The following is a 17,294-nucleotide window of genomic DNA, read 5'->3' on the forward strand; positions in this document are numbered from 1 at the left end:
TTGAAGTCTTCATCTGTATGTAACCTTTTGATATTAAATTTCGATTGAAGTTTTGTTTTTAGAAATAAATATCTGAGATGCTGTTAAGTAATTAAATCTTGTCACTCTTGTGTATCGGATGAATGAGGGTGGTTGGCATTTGTTCATTTAGAGCTACTGATGCAAGTTTAAATCATTTCTGAAAGTCAAAGGCACAAGCAATTTGCAGAAGAGAGCCAACAATGATGATAAGAAAACCATGATCGGCAATTTGAAGTGTCTTTATAATACATATACGACTCTTGTGGTAGAACTTTATGGTCTTATAAGACCATGTAATCATCAAGTTTCAGTCTCGTGGGGCTCTGTGTAAGTGTAGAGGCACAATAGATTGCCTTATCATTCTAACCGAGCATAAGGGGAATTGCTTATTCTTCAAGTACACAGCAAGCATTAAGTGCTCTACATAACAAGAGTTTCAGGCATTGTATCCCTGGGTACTTCATTTAAGTCAATAACTCTTTTAAAAAGGCAAAATTCACAACAGTGCATTAGAAGATAATGGGTTTTTATTGGTTCCAATATCTTTTCATATTATTTCTTCTTGATGGACTGAGTTGGGCACAGATACACTGAATTTGTGCAGTTGAATTCAGTGTAGTTGTTTTAACGCTGATGTAAAAATTATATTCAAAAGGCATATTTTGTGGCTTTGATACATGAAAACAATAGGTACGTATTACAGCACACTATGCCCTGGTGACTTTTCATGGGAAACAGTGTTCTTGTTTATGAGTGTTGCTGCTGCTGCTGCTAAGTCACTTCAGTCGTGTCCGACTCTGTGCGACCCCATAGACAGCAGTCCACCGGGCTCCGCCGTCCCTGGGATTCTCCAGGCAAGAACACTGAAGCGGGTTGCCATTTCCTTCTCCAATGCCTGAAAGTGAAAAATGAAAGTGAAGTCCCTCAGTCGTGTCCAACTCTTAGCGACCCCATGGACTGCAGCCCACCAGGCTCCTCTGTCCATGGGATTCTCCAGGCAAGAGTACTGGAGTGGGGTGCCATTGCCTTCTAGGTCCATGTTATTTCCTTCTGGCAATCTCTCTCGGCTAGGTAAAGCCTCCTTTGTACTTAAGGATCTGTAGCACTTACTGATGTCAGTAACCATGAACATCCTTCAAACAGTTGTGACTGTCACTGAAACAATGACTTCCAAATCTGATTCTTCCATATGGATCCATGACTAAGCTGCAGATTCATTTCTCTGCCTTTTGGATAACCATTTTCATTGGATTAAAAGGCCTAGGCGCCTCACATTATGACATCAATATCTCCAAATATGCCCCTCCTCCAATGTTCATATCTTTGTTAGTAGTATCATCCAGGTCCAAGCAGAAAACCAGGGCTCTTCTCTCCCCCTGCCCACCATCTGTCACTATGGTCTGTGGATTATTTAATCTTCTTCCACTCCCCATGTCCAGCACTGGTTTTTTAGTTCCAACCATTGTCATTACTCTCCAGCCTGACCATACTAGCTTTTTGTCTTCTCCCCATTCATATGTGGCTTTTCCCCAGTCCACTTTCAATCTTCTTCCATGCTGGCTTCTTGAAGCCTCAAGTACAAATATGATTATTTTGTATTTTAGCTTTTATGACTCTGTAATTCTCAGCATACAATTATTTTTGTTTAGTACTTCTGTATCATTATACAGGATGTCTGCATTCTTTGCTTTGCTGCTTTGGGCCATCAGTTTAGTTGCTCAGTCATGTCCAGCTCTTTGCTACCCCATGGACTGCAGCATGCCAGGCTTCCTCCATATTCTTCTTTTATTCAACCATTTTGAAGCATGTAGAGCTCCTGAAATGCCTTATGCTTTTTTTTTTTTCCCCAGCCTCTGTTTTCTACACAAGGAATTCACTGAATCAGTCACTCACTTCACTATTCTTCTTTAAAACTGTACCACTTCCTCCTGGAAGTCTTTTTTGACCACCAACCTTTTGACTCTCAAACTACTCACCTCCTGAGAGGCAGTACTGTTGTTAATAGGGTGTATGATACAAAAGCAAAATTGGATGTAAGATGCTTTGTCTCTCTTTCTCCATTAGATGCAGATCAAACTGAGAAGAATGGTCACGATTTACTTTAATTCTGAGAGCATAGTCAAGACTTATTATTGTGCATTGAGGGACTGAATACAATGCTGGAATTAGACCTCTAGAATTCAATCTATTACAGTAAGAAGACCCAAACCATCTTTAATGTCACAGTATTCCTTTTGTGCCGTGTATTTTTGTTTGGATGTTTTGGTGTTGCAGCAAAATTGTGTGAGATTTATCCTTGAAATACTGCGCTAGATCCTAAAGCTTTCTGTTAATAAAGTGAACAGTGGGAAAGGAGGTCTGGAGATGGGGTAGAAGAAGCCATAAAAGACCAACTTTTATGGAGACTTAACTGAAGACTTTTCATTCAGGAAGTCATTTGCCATGTAAGAAGACCATGGCAGTGGCGGTAGGAAAAAATGGCTGAAAATGAGGTGAAATTGGAGGCAGGGAGACTAAAGGCTGTTGTGAGAGACATAAGTGAGTTTGGCCTTGGAGTGAGAAGACTGAGAGATACACGGATCTAGAACCAGTGTGGCCTGGTCATTTACCATCTCATGACATTTCGTCAGATCAAAAACCTTTAAGCCGCTTGTAAAAGTTTGTGTGCAGACTGTTTAGATCAGGTATTGAATCCTTTATAGTATTTTTTTTATTACTTTATAAAAAGGTTTACTTGTTCTTTTGAACATTTTTCTTTAGGTAAAAGACCAAATAAATGAATACAGGGGGATAACTTAAGAATTCATTTGATGCCATTGAGGAGATTTATGAATCTACTTTCCTAGTTACACTAAATGATTATTTTATGAGGAATCCTTTACTGTAGTTTAAAGCTATGTCAGAATAACTTGAATTTATTCAACCAATTTGGCCGATACATGAAAACTTTTGTGGGATATTAAGTTATGAATGAAAATTAAAAATACATGAATTATTAGAATAGAAAAAGAATTATTTCTTAAGGTATTTGTTGAACTGGCAGTAGCTAGGACTGATAAATATAAATTCAACATCAATAACTATAACAAATACATTAAAATCTGAACAAGTAATGCTTACTATGTTGTAAGCATCCTGAAAACTAATATAGTTGATATATTTTTTTCTTTTTATATATAGATGTCTATCTTTATAAATGATAAAATAAGTTATGAGTGCTCTGTATGCCTGTATGCTTATTTGCATATGGCAATTTTTTATTTGTATGCAACTAGAGATACAAGGATATAACCTCATTTTGTCTTAGATACAGAATTAGATTTCATCCATACCTTTATGGAACATGACTCGGTAAGCAGCGATCTGTAGTACAAAAGATTTATTTTTTGTTTAATTTCACTCTGAAGCAGTGCATGGTATTTAAGTGATTGTTCTTTTTAATTATAGCAACCTACTATGTGCTGTGTTTCAGTGCATCTAATCTTTCCATCTTAAAATCACCAGGCAACTCTTTGTTCTGAAACTAGTTGACAGAAACTCTTAAGTACTAAGCAGTCTGTGCCTCATTGACAGAATCACCCTTGCCCCCACGAGCCTTGTTATCCTTCTCCAACCGTACCTCGTTAGTCAGCTCCAATACTTTTTGATCCTTCTTTGTAAATTCAGTAGTCCAGATTTGTATGTAGACACTAAATTCCCTGTGCAGTTAGGCAGTCTCAGAGCAAAGGCAAGAGATTTCCCATATCTAATTTAGTCTGCAATCTTGGCCAGAGTTTCCTCTCTGCCTTAAAAGAACTGTGTACCCATCATTCTGTGTGTGTGTGCATGCGTGTGTGTATGCCTGTGTTGTGTCTGGTATGTATATGAGGTCTTATATAATTTAATATCCCCTTTCAGAGTTTTAATGTTTTCATTTGTATTCACCAGTATGTATTCACCAGTTGTATTCACAGTCACTGTGGTTTATTTTCAAGAGCACTGGGAACATTCCATATGAAAAAATTATCCTCACTGAAATTATACAGTACATTACATACTATCATTACAGAGATTTTTCTTTTTCATTTTTGCCTTCTCTTGTAACAATGTAAGTGGTTTGGGAAGGGTAACAAGCTGTTTTCTTCTTGAGATTTATAGCAAGAAAATTAAGTAATATTTCTGAACGTTAATTTAGGGCCAAGGAAAGAACAAAGATTCTTTGAGGAAAAGAGAGGATGTTAGATTTTTATCACTCATCCTAGCATTTTAGCAGCATGGTCGGAATGGCTCCATAAATATATATTTTAAAAAAATCTTTTAAATGCTGAGTATTAAGAGGTAAATAAGAAAATAATGACAGAGGCAGATAGCGTTTATTGTGCAGTTAGTAAGTGACAGAAGTGTTCTGAGTACATATAACCCTCGGCACAGGGCTGTGAGGCAAACACTATTGTCATCCCCATTGTGCAGGCAAGGAAAATGAGGTTTAGAGAGGAGAAAATGCTTTCCCAAGGTCAAATGCATACTACACAGAGACTCAGCCTTTCGGTGGAGGGCAGTAAGTAACAATATTCTTTGCTCATGCTGCATACATACACGTGGGCTGTGTTTAGTCACTCGGTCATGTCCAGCTCTTTGCGACCTCAGGGACTGTAGCCTGCCAGGCTTCTCTTTCCATGGAGATTCTCCAGGCAAGAATACTATAGTGGGTTGCCATTTCCTCCTCCTGAGGATCTTCCCACCCAGGGATCAAACCCCACTCTCATATATTACAGGCCGATTCTTCACCGTTTGAGCCACCAGGGAAGCCGTGCATATACTGAGTTCTAAAATGCCGATTTATTTAAAGGAAAAAGCATCATCAGCAAAATAAGTGGGCATCTAAAAATATCACCTCAATTTGAAGTTCTTTATATTTGGTCTTAATTGAGCATTTATTCTTAAATGGCTTTGACTTCACCTCTGTGTTCTCATAGCTCCTGATTTCTTTTTTAAACTCATGTATTTATTTCCCTTTTTAAAGTTTAAATTTTAAAAAGGTTTAGAATATTTTTGTCTGTTTTTTGTTGGTTCAGAATTAGCAAGCTGTATTTACTAAATATTGCTCTAATGCCTACAATGCGGGAGACCCAGGTTCAATCCCTGGTTCGGGAAGATCTCCTGGAGAAGGAAATGGCAACCCACTCCAGTATTCTTGCCTGGAAAATTCCATGGACGGAGAAGCCTGGTAGGCTACAGTCCGTGGGGCCACAAAGAGTCAGACATGACTGAGCTACTTCACTTAATGTATAAAATGGATATTTAACAATCTTTCCAAAAATTTTAGTTATAAATAGTCACATTTATGATGAAAATGACTTTGTAAAATAGTGTCAATGGAGGAAATTGTGTTGTCTTCCTTAGGTAATTTCTGTAAAGTTCCAACTTTATGTTTACAAATTATGAAGTATTTCCAAAATGTAAAATTACAGTATTTCACTATATGATTCCAGTGAAGAGTATCTCATGATGTGAGAGGGTTTAAATAAATTAGAGGGTGGACATAAGGAATGTAGTTTTATTGAAAAATAGAGTTATATTTAAGTTGCTATATCTGAAAGAAGTTATTGTTCAAGTAAAAGAAAATAACTGACAAAATTTTATGTCAAGATGTAGAAAGGACCTGTTCTCTATGTGACATCTAAAGGAGATGTCCATCTTACAAATGTTTATTCCAGCTAAGGAAAGGACTATAATCATATCATGCACCCTGACATCCTTTTATTCATAGGCTTATTTGACATTCATGTTAACTCTGTCTGGCACCCTTAATGTGTTTATTTTTATTTTTTTTAGATGAAGGGACAACAGAAGTATAAGACATTAAATGACTAGTTTGAAGTTGAGGCTGTGCCCATGAGAGAGAAACTTAAAATGCTTGCAAGATAAACATTTTGCCTCCTAATCTTATGACATTCTTGTGCATAATACTTCTACCCCTTCAAGAAAAATTTTGCAAGTAATTATCATTTTATTAAAAATGACATTAAAAATCCTCAATTAACCAACCCATTAGGTCTGAATGTCTTCTATTCCCCTTGCATTATTCTTATTTTCTTTTATAAAAGTTGTTTCTCCTGAAGTCCTTCTATGTACTCTGCAATTTGCACATTTTTTTTAAAAGCAGAGCAGCTGTGTTCTGGGTATTAGCCAGGTGCTTAGTCTATGGGAAACTAGACATTGGGAGCAAGACCAGAAATCTCAGCAATACAGGGGTTAGAGAATTGACAAGGACAAGAACCTTTTAATATTTGTACCAAATTAACAGTAGGAATAAGGCTTATCTCCTCATCAGGGCCCACAGTGGGAGGTGTGTGGTGGTGCCTGAGATATGATTAGAGAGATTAGATTTGGTCTTCCCATCTCCCTGTACTTTATTAATATTTCATTTACACTGGCATTAGATTAGATTCATTTAGCCAAATCCACCAAAAAGATGCGTTCATTTTAATATTTATGAACACTGCTTGTACCTTAAAGTGGATTTTTTTTGTTTGTGTGCTTAATTGGATCAGTGGGTTTCTTCTTATTAACATTTTTCTTTTTTGAGATGAAGGTTGATGAATTAAATTAGTGACATCTGGCTCAGCTCTTGGACTAAATGCAAGTCCTTTAATGACTGTGTTATATACTGTGGGATAAAATGAACATTTGCTATAAAGATAAAATTAAATTTAGTTTAGAATCATACAGTGTTGAATCATTTTTTTAAAAAAGCAAAACATAATATTTTTTGAATATCTAAGAACAGCAAGAGGGAAGGATAACATTTTTGGGGGAAGAGTGTAGCAGTAAGTACATGGCCGCTTATTAATTTATTCATTTTATTATTTAGTTGATATATTTGTTTTTAATTAATTTTATTGGAGTATAGTTGCTTTACAACATTGTATTAACTTCTACTGTACAGCAAAGTGAATTATCCATATGTAGTCATATATCCCCTCCCTTTGTGGTGTTGGATAAGATGCTTGAGAGTCCCTTGGACTGCAAGGAGATCCACCCAGTCCATTCTAAATGAGATCAGCCCTGGGATTTCTTTGGAGGGAATGATGCTAAAGCTGAAACTCCAGTACTTTGGCCACCTCATGCGAAGAGTTGATTCACTGGAAAAGACCCTGATGCTGGGAGGGATTGGGGGCAGGAGGAGAAGGGGACGACAGAGGATGAGATGGCTGGATGGCATCACCGACTCGATGGACGTGAGTCTGAGTGAACTCCGGGAGTTTGTGACGGACAGGGAGGCCTGGCGTGCTGCGATTCACGGGGTGGCAAAGAGTCGGACATGACTGAGCGACTGAACTGATCTGAACTTTGACTTCCTTTCCATTCAGGTCACCACAGTGTATTAAGTAGATTCCTTATACTATAGAGTATGTTCTCATTAATTAACTTATTATACATAGTATTGGTAGGGTATATATGTCAATCCCAATCTCCCAATTCCTCCCACCCCATCTTTCCCCCTGGTATTCGTATATTTTTTCTGTATGTCCTTGTGTCTATTTATTCTTTGCAATTAAGATTACCTATACCATTTTTCTGGGTTACCCATATGTATATTAATATACAATATTTGTTTTGTCTTTCTGACTTACTTTATGATTTTCATTCCTTTTTGTGGCTGTATAATATTTCATTCAATGGCACTAAAAACATAGCTTTAAAATCCTTATCTCTTCAATTATATGAGAATAGTGTGTTAGAGGGAGAAGGCAATGGCACCCCACTCCAGTACTCTTGCCTGGAGAATCCCATGGATGGAGGAGCCTGGTAGGCTGCAGTCCATGGGGTCGCTGAGAGACACGACTGAGCGACTTCACTTTCACTTTTCACTTTCCTGCATTGGAGAAGGAAATAGCAACCCACTCCAGTGTTCTTGCCTGGAGAATCCCAGGGGCGGGGGAGCCTGGTGGGCTAACGTCTATGGGGTCACACAGAGTCAGACATGACTGAAGTGACTTAGCAGCAGTGGGTTAGAATTTCTGGGACTGAAAATGAAATTTCTCAACCCAAAAAGTGTGAAAATATAGCCTGAAGTATTGACATAATTTAGTGTGAAACAATAATATTTTTAAATGTATCAGCTTTCATTTGAAGAAGTTTTCCTGTGGCTTTTTGTGGACAGAATTTGTTGGGAATATTGCTTTTTACAAAGTGAATTGATTTTGTTTATATTTGTGCTTGAGCAAAGTTTCTAAACTTGTGCCCTGCTGACATTTTGAGCTGAGTGATTCATTGTTGTGGAGATTGTCCTGTGCATTGTAGGATGTTTAGAGTGTCTTGGGTTTCTACCTAGCAAATGCCAATAGAACTCCTAGTAGTCTTTCTTTTCTATTATTTTGGCCCTGCTTTGTAGCATGTGGGATCTTAGTTCCCTGACCAGGGATAAAACCCTTGCCCCTTGCATCGGAAGCTCAGACTCTTAAATCCTGGACCTCCAGTGAAGTCCTGCCTCCTCCTAGTGTTTTTTTTTTTTTTTTTTTTCCTTTATTTTTCATTGAAGGATACTTGCTTTACAGTGTTGTGCTGGTTTCTGCCATACATCAGCATAAATCAGCCATAGGTATACATATGTCCCCTCCCTCTTTGAAACTCCCTTGCACCCCCTACCCCATCCAACCCTTCTAGGTTGTCACAGAGCATCAGGTTGAGCTCCTTGCATCATACAGCAAATTCTCACTGGCTATAGATTTTGCAAATGGTAATATGTATGCTTCAGTGCTACTCTCAATTGTCCCAGTCTCTCCTTCCCCTGTTGTGCATGCAAGTCTGTTCTCTGTCTCTTTTGCTGCTCTACAAATAGATTTATCAGTACCATTTTTCTAGATTCCATATATATGTATTAATATATGATATTTGTTTTTCTCTTTCTTAACTTATTTAACTTGTAAAACAGGCTCTAGGTTCATCCACCTCCCTAGAATTGACTCAAATGTGTTCCTTTATTATGGCTGAGTAATATTCCATTGTATATGTGTATTAAAACGTCTTTATCCGTTCACCTGTCAGTGGACGTCTGGATTGTTTCCATGTCCTGGCTATTGTAAATAGTGCTGCAGTGAACATTGGGGTACATGTATCTTTTAGAATTGTGGTTTTCTCAGGGTATATGCCCAGTAGTGGGTTTGCTGAGTCATGTGGTAGATTTACTCCTAGTTTTTTAAGAAATCTCTAGACTATTCTCCCTTGCGGCTGTATCAATTTAGATTCCCACCAGCAGTGTAAGAGAGTTTATTTTTTCCACATCCTCTCCATCGTCTATTGTTTGTAGATTTTTGATAATGGCCATTCTGACCAGTGTGAAGTTACATCTCATTGTAGTTTTGATTTACATTTTTCTCATAATAAGCAATGTTGAGCATTTTCTCATGAATTTATTAGCTATCAGTATGTCTTCTTTGGAGTGATGTCTGTTGGAGCTAATCAGTGAATCTAGTAAAGTCACAGGATACAAAATCAATACACAGAAATTTCTTGCATTCCTATACACTTAACAATGAAAAATCAGAAAGAGAAATTAAGTAAGCAATCCATTCACTATTGTAACAAAAAGAATAAAATATCCAAGAATAAACTTACTTAAGGAGACAAAAGAGCTGTATACAGAAAACTATAAGACACTGATGAGCGAAATCTAAGGTGACATAAACAGATGGAGAGATATGGCAAGTTCTTGGATTGAAAGAATCAATATTGTGAAAACAACTATACTGCCTAAAGCAATCTACAGATTCAGTGCAATCCCTATCAAATTACCAATGGCATTTTTCACAGAACTATTATAGAACAAAAATTTTCACAATTCGTATGGAAACACAAAAGACCTCGAATAGCCAAAGCAATCTTAAGAAAGAAGAATGGAGATGGAGGAATCAACCGTCCTGACTTCAGACTCTACTACCTGTCTTGACCATCAAAAATGTCTCTAGATATTGCTGAAAGGAACAGTCTCAGTTGATTGAGAAACAGTATTTACAAGTGCATAGGTGATTTTTACTTCTTCAGATTTGAAATTCTAAATTAGAGCTACATAAATAATGAAAGCTAGAAATAAATAGCTCATGAACAGTGAGGATCTTGAAATGTGACTTATTTGGGTGCTGTGTCTATGACTGCCTCTGCATGAATTTTGGTAAATTACTCTTTCTAGATTTTATTTTTATCATCTAAAAAAGAGTGATATTTTTAGGTTGCTGCAAAAGTAATTGTGATTTTGCATTTTTGAATTTTTCCATTTGATATTGGAATACATTCTTATATAAATGTGATTGTTATACATCATTTTAATGTACATTTCTTACTGTATTTTTTTGCTAATGACTTAATACTTGCTGTTTATTTTATATTTATTTTATACATAGAAATGATATTCAACAAAAAGCAAATTTGAGCAATTTTTTTATTTGAGTTCAAAATGGATTGTAAAGCAGCTCAGACAACTCACAACATCAACAAAACATCTGACCCAGGAACTGCTAATGAATGTACAGTGCAGTGATGGCTCTAGAAGCACATTAGAGCCTTGAATGTGAGGAGTATTGTGGCCAGCCATAGGAAGTCAACAGTGACCAATCGAGAGCAGTCATTGAAGCTGATCCTCTTAGAACTGCATGAGATTTGGCCAGGAACTCAACGTTGACCATTCTACAGTCGTTTGGCATATGAAGTAAATTGGAAAGGTGAAAAAGCTCAATAAGTGGGTGCCTCATGAGCTGACTGAAAGTCAAAAGAATTGTCATTTTGAAATGTCCTCTTCTCTTATTCTATGCAACAACAACAAACTATATCTTGCTCAGATTGTGACACATGATAAAAAGTGGGTTTTGTAAGACAATCAGCAATGACCAGCTTAGTGGACTGCGATGAAGCTCCAAAGCACTTTCCAAAGCCAAACTTGCACCAAAAAAAAGGTCATGGTCACTGGTTGGTGGTCTACTCCTGGTCTGGTCCGCTACAGCTTTCTGAATCCTGGAGAAACCATTACATCTGAGAAGTGTGCTCAGCAAATCGATGTGATGCACCAAAAACGGCAGCTCCTGCAGCTGGCATTGGTCAGCAGAAAGGGCCTAGTTCTTTTCCATGACAACACTTGATCACACATAGCTCAACCAGTTGCTTCAAAAGCTAAATGAATTGGCTACAAAGTTTTGCCACATCTGCCATATTCACCTGGCCTCTCACCAACTTATTCAAGCATCTCCAAAACTTTTTGCAGGGAGAATGCTTCCATAAACAGAAGGAGGCAGACAATACTTTCCAAGAGTTCATCAAATCCTAAAGCACACATTTTTGTGCTACAGGAAAAAACAAACTTGTTTTTTGTTGACAAAAATGTGTTGATTGTTAACGGTTCCTATTTTGATTAATGAAGATATGTTTGAGCGTAGTTCAGTTAAGTTTAGTCACTCAGTCGTGTCCAACTCTTTGCGACTTCATGAACCGCACCACACCAGGCCTCCCTGTCCATCACCAACTTCCGGAGTACACCCAAACCCATGTCCATTGTGTCGGTGATGACATCCAACTATCTAATCCTCTGTCGTCCCCTTCTCCTCTAGCCATCAATCTTTCCCAGCAACAGGGTCTTTTCAGATGAGTCAGCTCTTCACATCAGGTGGCCAAAGTACTGGAATTTCAGCTTCAACATTAGTCCTTCCAATGAACACCCAGGACTGATCCTTTAGGATGGACTATTTGGATCTCCTTGCAGTCCAAGGGACTCTCAAGAGTCTTCTCCAACACCACAGTTCAAAAGCATCAATTCTTCTGTGCTCAGCTTTCTTTATAGTCCAACTCTCACATCCATACATGACCACTGGAAAAACCACAGCCTTGACTAGACAGACAAAAGTTGACAAAGTAATGTCTCTGCTTTTTAATATGCTGTCTAGGTTGATCATAACTTTCCTTCCAAGGAGTGGGCTTCTTTTAATTTCATGGCTACAATCACCATCTGCAGTGATTTTGGAGCCCAGAAAAACAAAATCAGCCACTGTTTCCCCATCTATTTGCCATGAAGTGATGGGATCAGATGCCATGATCTTAGTTTTCTGAATGTTGAGCTTTAAGCCAACTTTTTCAGTCTCCTCTTTCACTTTCATCAAGAGGCTCTTTAGTTCTTCTTCACTTTCTGCCATAAGGGTGGTGTCATCTGCATATCTGAGGTTATTGATATTTCTCTCGTCAATCTTGATTCCAGCTTGTGCTTCCTCCAGCCCAGCGTTTCTCATGATGTACTCTGCATATAAGTTAAATAAGCAGGGTGACAATATACAGCCTTGACGTACTCCTTTTCCTACTTGGAACAGTCTATTGTTCCATGTCCAGTTCTAACTGTTGCTTCCTGACCTGCATATAGTTTTCTCAAGAGGCAGGTCAGGTGGTCTGGTATTCCCATCTCTTTCAGAATTTTCCACAATTTATTGTGGAAATAGATGTTTTTCTGGAACTCTCTTGCTTTTTCCATGATCCAGCGGATGTTGGCAATTTGATCTCTGATTTCTCTGCCTTTTCTAAACCAGCTTGGACATCTGGAAGTTCACGGTTTACGTATTGCTGAAGCCTGCCTGGGTTGGAGAATTTTAAGCATCACTTTACTAGTGTGTGAGATGAGTGCAATTGTGCAGTGGTTTGAGCATTCTTTGTCATTGCCTTTCTTTGGGATTGGAATGAAAACTGACCTTTTCCAGTCCCGTGGCCACTGCTGAGTTTTCCAGAAGCCTAGTTATAATGATTTAAAATTCATGGTCTGAAACCACAATTGCTTTTGTACCAACCTAATAGTGTCTTGTTTCAAGTGTCATTTTTAGTAAAATGTGATAGTGGATAGAAAATAGTTAACTTATCTGCTTGCTCTTAATACAATATACTGACTGTTACTATCAGTGGAAATAGTTTAAATAATACATGCTAATTTTATCTTAATGCAAGTCTATGATAATGGTATGATTAAATGGCAATAGTGTAGTCAACATTTTGGACAGTTCCCTTTTTTAAATTATTTAATTGTATCATATTTAGTGTTGTTAAAAAAAATTGTTACTCTCCACTCCCTTATATAACTTTAAGATTTACAAGTCTTAGGAAAGACCTGCCAAGGTATTTTATGTTTTATAAAGTATATTTGTGGTGCATATTTATCAAAGTTATTTTATATTTTCAGTAAATCATAAAAATTGTTTTTTTTCTAGCATATTTTTGCTTCATTTCAAAGCTATAGTTGATATTATAAATAATCTTAAGTTTTTTCAAATAGTTATGTAGTGCCTTCAACACACGGTGAGGCCCAGAACCCTGAATAAGTCAACAAAATAAATTCAGACTTAAGTGGGAGCAGTAGTGGAATACTTCTTGGCTGAAGTTCGCAGGAGAAAATTGGATTCTGAACTTGTTAACGATTCTACATTCATGTCATAAACAAGATACAGCTATGTCACATATTTTAGAAGAATTAGCAGCAAATGAAAGGTCCTTTTTTATGCTGTTACAAATTAGATTTTTCTTTCTTCCCTTGAGAAGCCAAACTGAACAAAAGAATCCTCTACAAGAGAGAATTGCTGAACACCAAGGCCATGTTTTTGAAAACTAAATATAAGAAGAATAGAAAGAAACACATGCTTGGCTTTCTGAATCGATTAACAGTAAAATCCTTTTATACCATTCAGATTAGGGGCCCCAAAGTCAAGGTTTGCTTTCCCAGCATTCATTGCTTTTAATCAACTTAGCCTTGAATATCTATGACAGATTTGTTTTCACAAACTCTAATTTTCAAACAAAGATTAAAATCTTAATTTCTTAAAAGTTGACAGAAAAGCAGTACTCATGTTACTCCTAAGGAAGTCATAAGACAGTTAGCTAAGTTCATTAGAAATGGCAGCAGGTTCAAGGCTAGATCACAATTGGCCGGTATGTCTTACACAGTGAAAAATACATAAGCCACTCATGTACTTCTATGTACACCTATGTACTCCATTCGAGCAAGAAATTAGAAATTTGAATGTGTGAATATAAAACGTTACTACTACTTTAGGAGGCAGATAAGAAAGGTGTGGGTGCATATAGAATACACTATATTAAATAAGGCCATATATATCCAGTATATAATTGAGAAAATAAAATACAATATGATTTTAAAGACTGACAAATGATTTATGGAAAACCAATCAGAACTATTCCCTATGTTCTTGAGTATATCTGTCTTAATAGACAGCTAAGTTTTATTGGTGGACAAGAAGTATTTCAAGGCCTTTTAGAAAGATCATTTATTCTGGAGTTATTACATAAAATACAGTTGAGCTACTAGTTTATATCAATATTTATGCAAGTAAAGAAAATCCCTTGTGTCTTGGTTTCTTGCTCAGGATATTTATATAAAGATAATGCTTTACAGAAAAAATAATTACATTTGAAAAGTTTCAGCATTGCCAGTGTTCTGCATTAGTTTTATTATGCCATCATTTGCAAATGACCCAGTTACTTCAGTATTGTTTTTCCTTAGTTTTGCTGATAATATAGAATTGCGGAAATGTTGGGCACTTTAGTAATCTCTGGATTAAGTATTTAGTTTTTACAAGGTTAAGAAGGTAAAAATCTACTTCTTATAGAATGCCAAAGTAATATATGTTTATTGTGTTATTTGCTCAGTTTTGTTCAACTCTCTCTGACCCCATGGACTGTAGCCAGCCAGGCTCCTCTGTCCATTGGATTTCCTTCTACCCAAGATGGATATAAAAGAGGATTCATACTTATTTGTTTGCTTATATATTTTACATATCTCCTTTTACATTTTTAACTGGATTCCAGTGTAATTTGAGAAAAAATATTTCCTACTGCAGCAATTTATTTTCGTATTTTAAGGAATTTGAACAGTATAATTAAAAGAATGATTCTTGGTCTAAAATTCTCTGACTCAGGACTGAATATCTGTAGTCTCCCCATAGTATAAATTCTTTCAAATAGAATTGCTGGATTAATGACTGCATTTTGATAGATAGCTTTTGCCGAACTCTCCTCTGCACTAATTTTGTACTCCCATGGCAGATCCTTTTAATTTTTTTTCTTGTGATAGACATTCAAATAAAAATTGTGGCCACAAGAATAATGATTGCACTCGAGTCTTTATAAATACACAACAACAAATGCAGCTCTCTTGTTACAAGAGAGCTCATTAAGTTTTATAAACTTTGCTTATTTATTAAGTGCACAATGCCATTTCTTTCATTCTGAGTAAATACTTTGCTTATTTATTAAGTGCACAATGCCATTTCTTTCATTCTGAGTAAATAACTTCAGGGGTCTGTCTGCAAAAGCTTTATGTACTTTTCTCATTTGCATATGAACAGCTTTTGTGGAAATCATTTTGCAGTGTCTTATCTGAAAAAGAATTTTCAAACATATAATCTACTATTTTAAAACAGATCACCATCATGATAACATTTCAGAGTTTGACTTTTTCCCCCAATACATAAAAGTATAATTCTTTATCAGTGTATCAGAGCCTAATACTTAGTAGTTGTTAGATAATAAAACTGAGTAAGACTCTGAACACAAAGAAAAATTCATTAAAAATAATTAGATCTCAGTTGTTGCCTAATGTGAATTAAAGAACCAAGGAAACTGAAGAGACAGACTTCATTAATCCCCAATCTATTCTAAGTATCTGGAATATAAATAAACATGATTATTTTGTTGAGTAAAATATAACTGTATAATTCATGAATGTTTAAAAAAAAGAGGATGTCCCTCTTTTTCTGTGCTATTTTGTGTAGTACCATAAATATTCATGGATAGTGAGTATCAGTTTAGGTTATCTATGTGAATATAAATTTTCATATAACTGGTCACTCAGTGTTCATTGGATCATGCTTTTGAATTTGAATTCACTAGTATCTCAGATGTGCTATGGATCTGACCCAACTCATGAATATTTACACACACAACTGATCTTTCTGAAGATAATCACATCCATAAAGATGGGAAACTCATTAGTTTCCAATAATGAGAAATGCATTAGGATGCTGGTCCCAGAACAATTTGCAGTATGCTTGTTTTCATTTTTTGGGTGAGTGATAAAACCTTAAAATACAAATACATATGCTGTATGTCTTTCTTGAAAGAAGCTCTTTGTTCTTTTATCTTCAAAACATCTTGCATATGTTTTAACCATGATTGTATTTGTTTCTTTTACTTACTGTGGTCACAGAAATGAATGGAAAAAAGTTAAGCAGTAATTCTACTCATTATCCCAAGCTAATGTCCATTATTTAGGCTTGGACATATATTCTCAAAGGCAAGATTTCCCAATCTGCTAATCTGCTGGGGGCATGGTACATATTTTACATATATTAAGACCCTCCAAGAAAAATTAGATTATCTCATATGTCATCTTTTTTGTGTAAAGGGAAAATAATATTCTAAGCTGATTAAACTTTTATCATGTTAGACATAGGATGCTATGATCATGGAGAGCCATAATTAACATTTATTAGCCACAATTAACATTAATTATATTTAGCCCATGTTATAGCCTACATTATAATTGTTCCTCTTTCATTATAATGACTGGCATATGTTTGTGATACCTATGCAGGATCAGTTAGTCAGTATAAGTAGGTGTCAAAATCAATGACCTGTCCCTTGTTAGCACCACACTCTAATTGTTAGTTGAACTAACCAGAAAAAAGAAAATTATTGTTCATAAAGCTAGTAATAAGGTATCAGCTACATCTACTTCTATTATTGATGTTGTCAAGCCTCTGAATGAGTTTTTCTTTATCAACATGTATGCATTTTTGTTGTTACAGAAATATAGTTAATAAGCTATTCTCAATGACAGACATCTATTTTTTTTTTAACTCAAGTAACAGATCAAACCATGTTAGTATATCACAGAGAATCATCAATAGTTGAGGAAAGTAGTCATCAAACTGTGTCCTAAGGTGCCCTATAGGTTTCTTTAGAACTGCCTCAATTGGAGAAATGCTTCCCACCACCTCTCAGCCAGCAGAGCTTGACTATTGCCTGTTTTAAATTTTGTGTATCACAGTGGTTCTCAGCAGAAAGTAATTTTGCTCCCCAGGGCTTATGTGATGATATCTAAAAACAGTTTTGCATATCACAACTGGGAACATGGTACTGACATCTAGGGTGTAGAGGCCAGAGATGCTTGTAAACATCTACAAAGCACAAAACAACCCCCACTACAAAAAAGTCACCCAGCCCCTAAATGTCAGTAGGGCCACCATCATATAAAC

General features: G+C 36.4%; 1 protein-coding gene across 8 annotated transcripts in view; it reads left to right on the forward strand.

The window, feature by feature from the left end:
• Positions 1 to 17,294, forward strand: part of CACNA2D1 (calcium voltage-gated channel auxiliary subunit alpha2delta 1) — a 520,469-nt gene that overhangs the window by 356,816 nt on the left and 146,359 nt on the right. The window lies entirely within an intron of this gene.

This window comes from Bos indicus, chromosome 4 (assembly GCF_029378745.1).
Source record: "Bos indicus isolate NIAB-ARS_2022 breed Sahiwal x Tharparkar chromosome 4, NIAB-ARS_B.indTharparkar_mat_pri_1.0, whole genome shotgun sequence".
NCBI classification, from domain to species: domain Eukaryota; kingdom Metazoa; phylum Chordata; class Mammalia; order Artiodactyla; family Bovidae; genus Bos; species Bos indicus.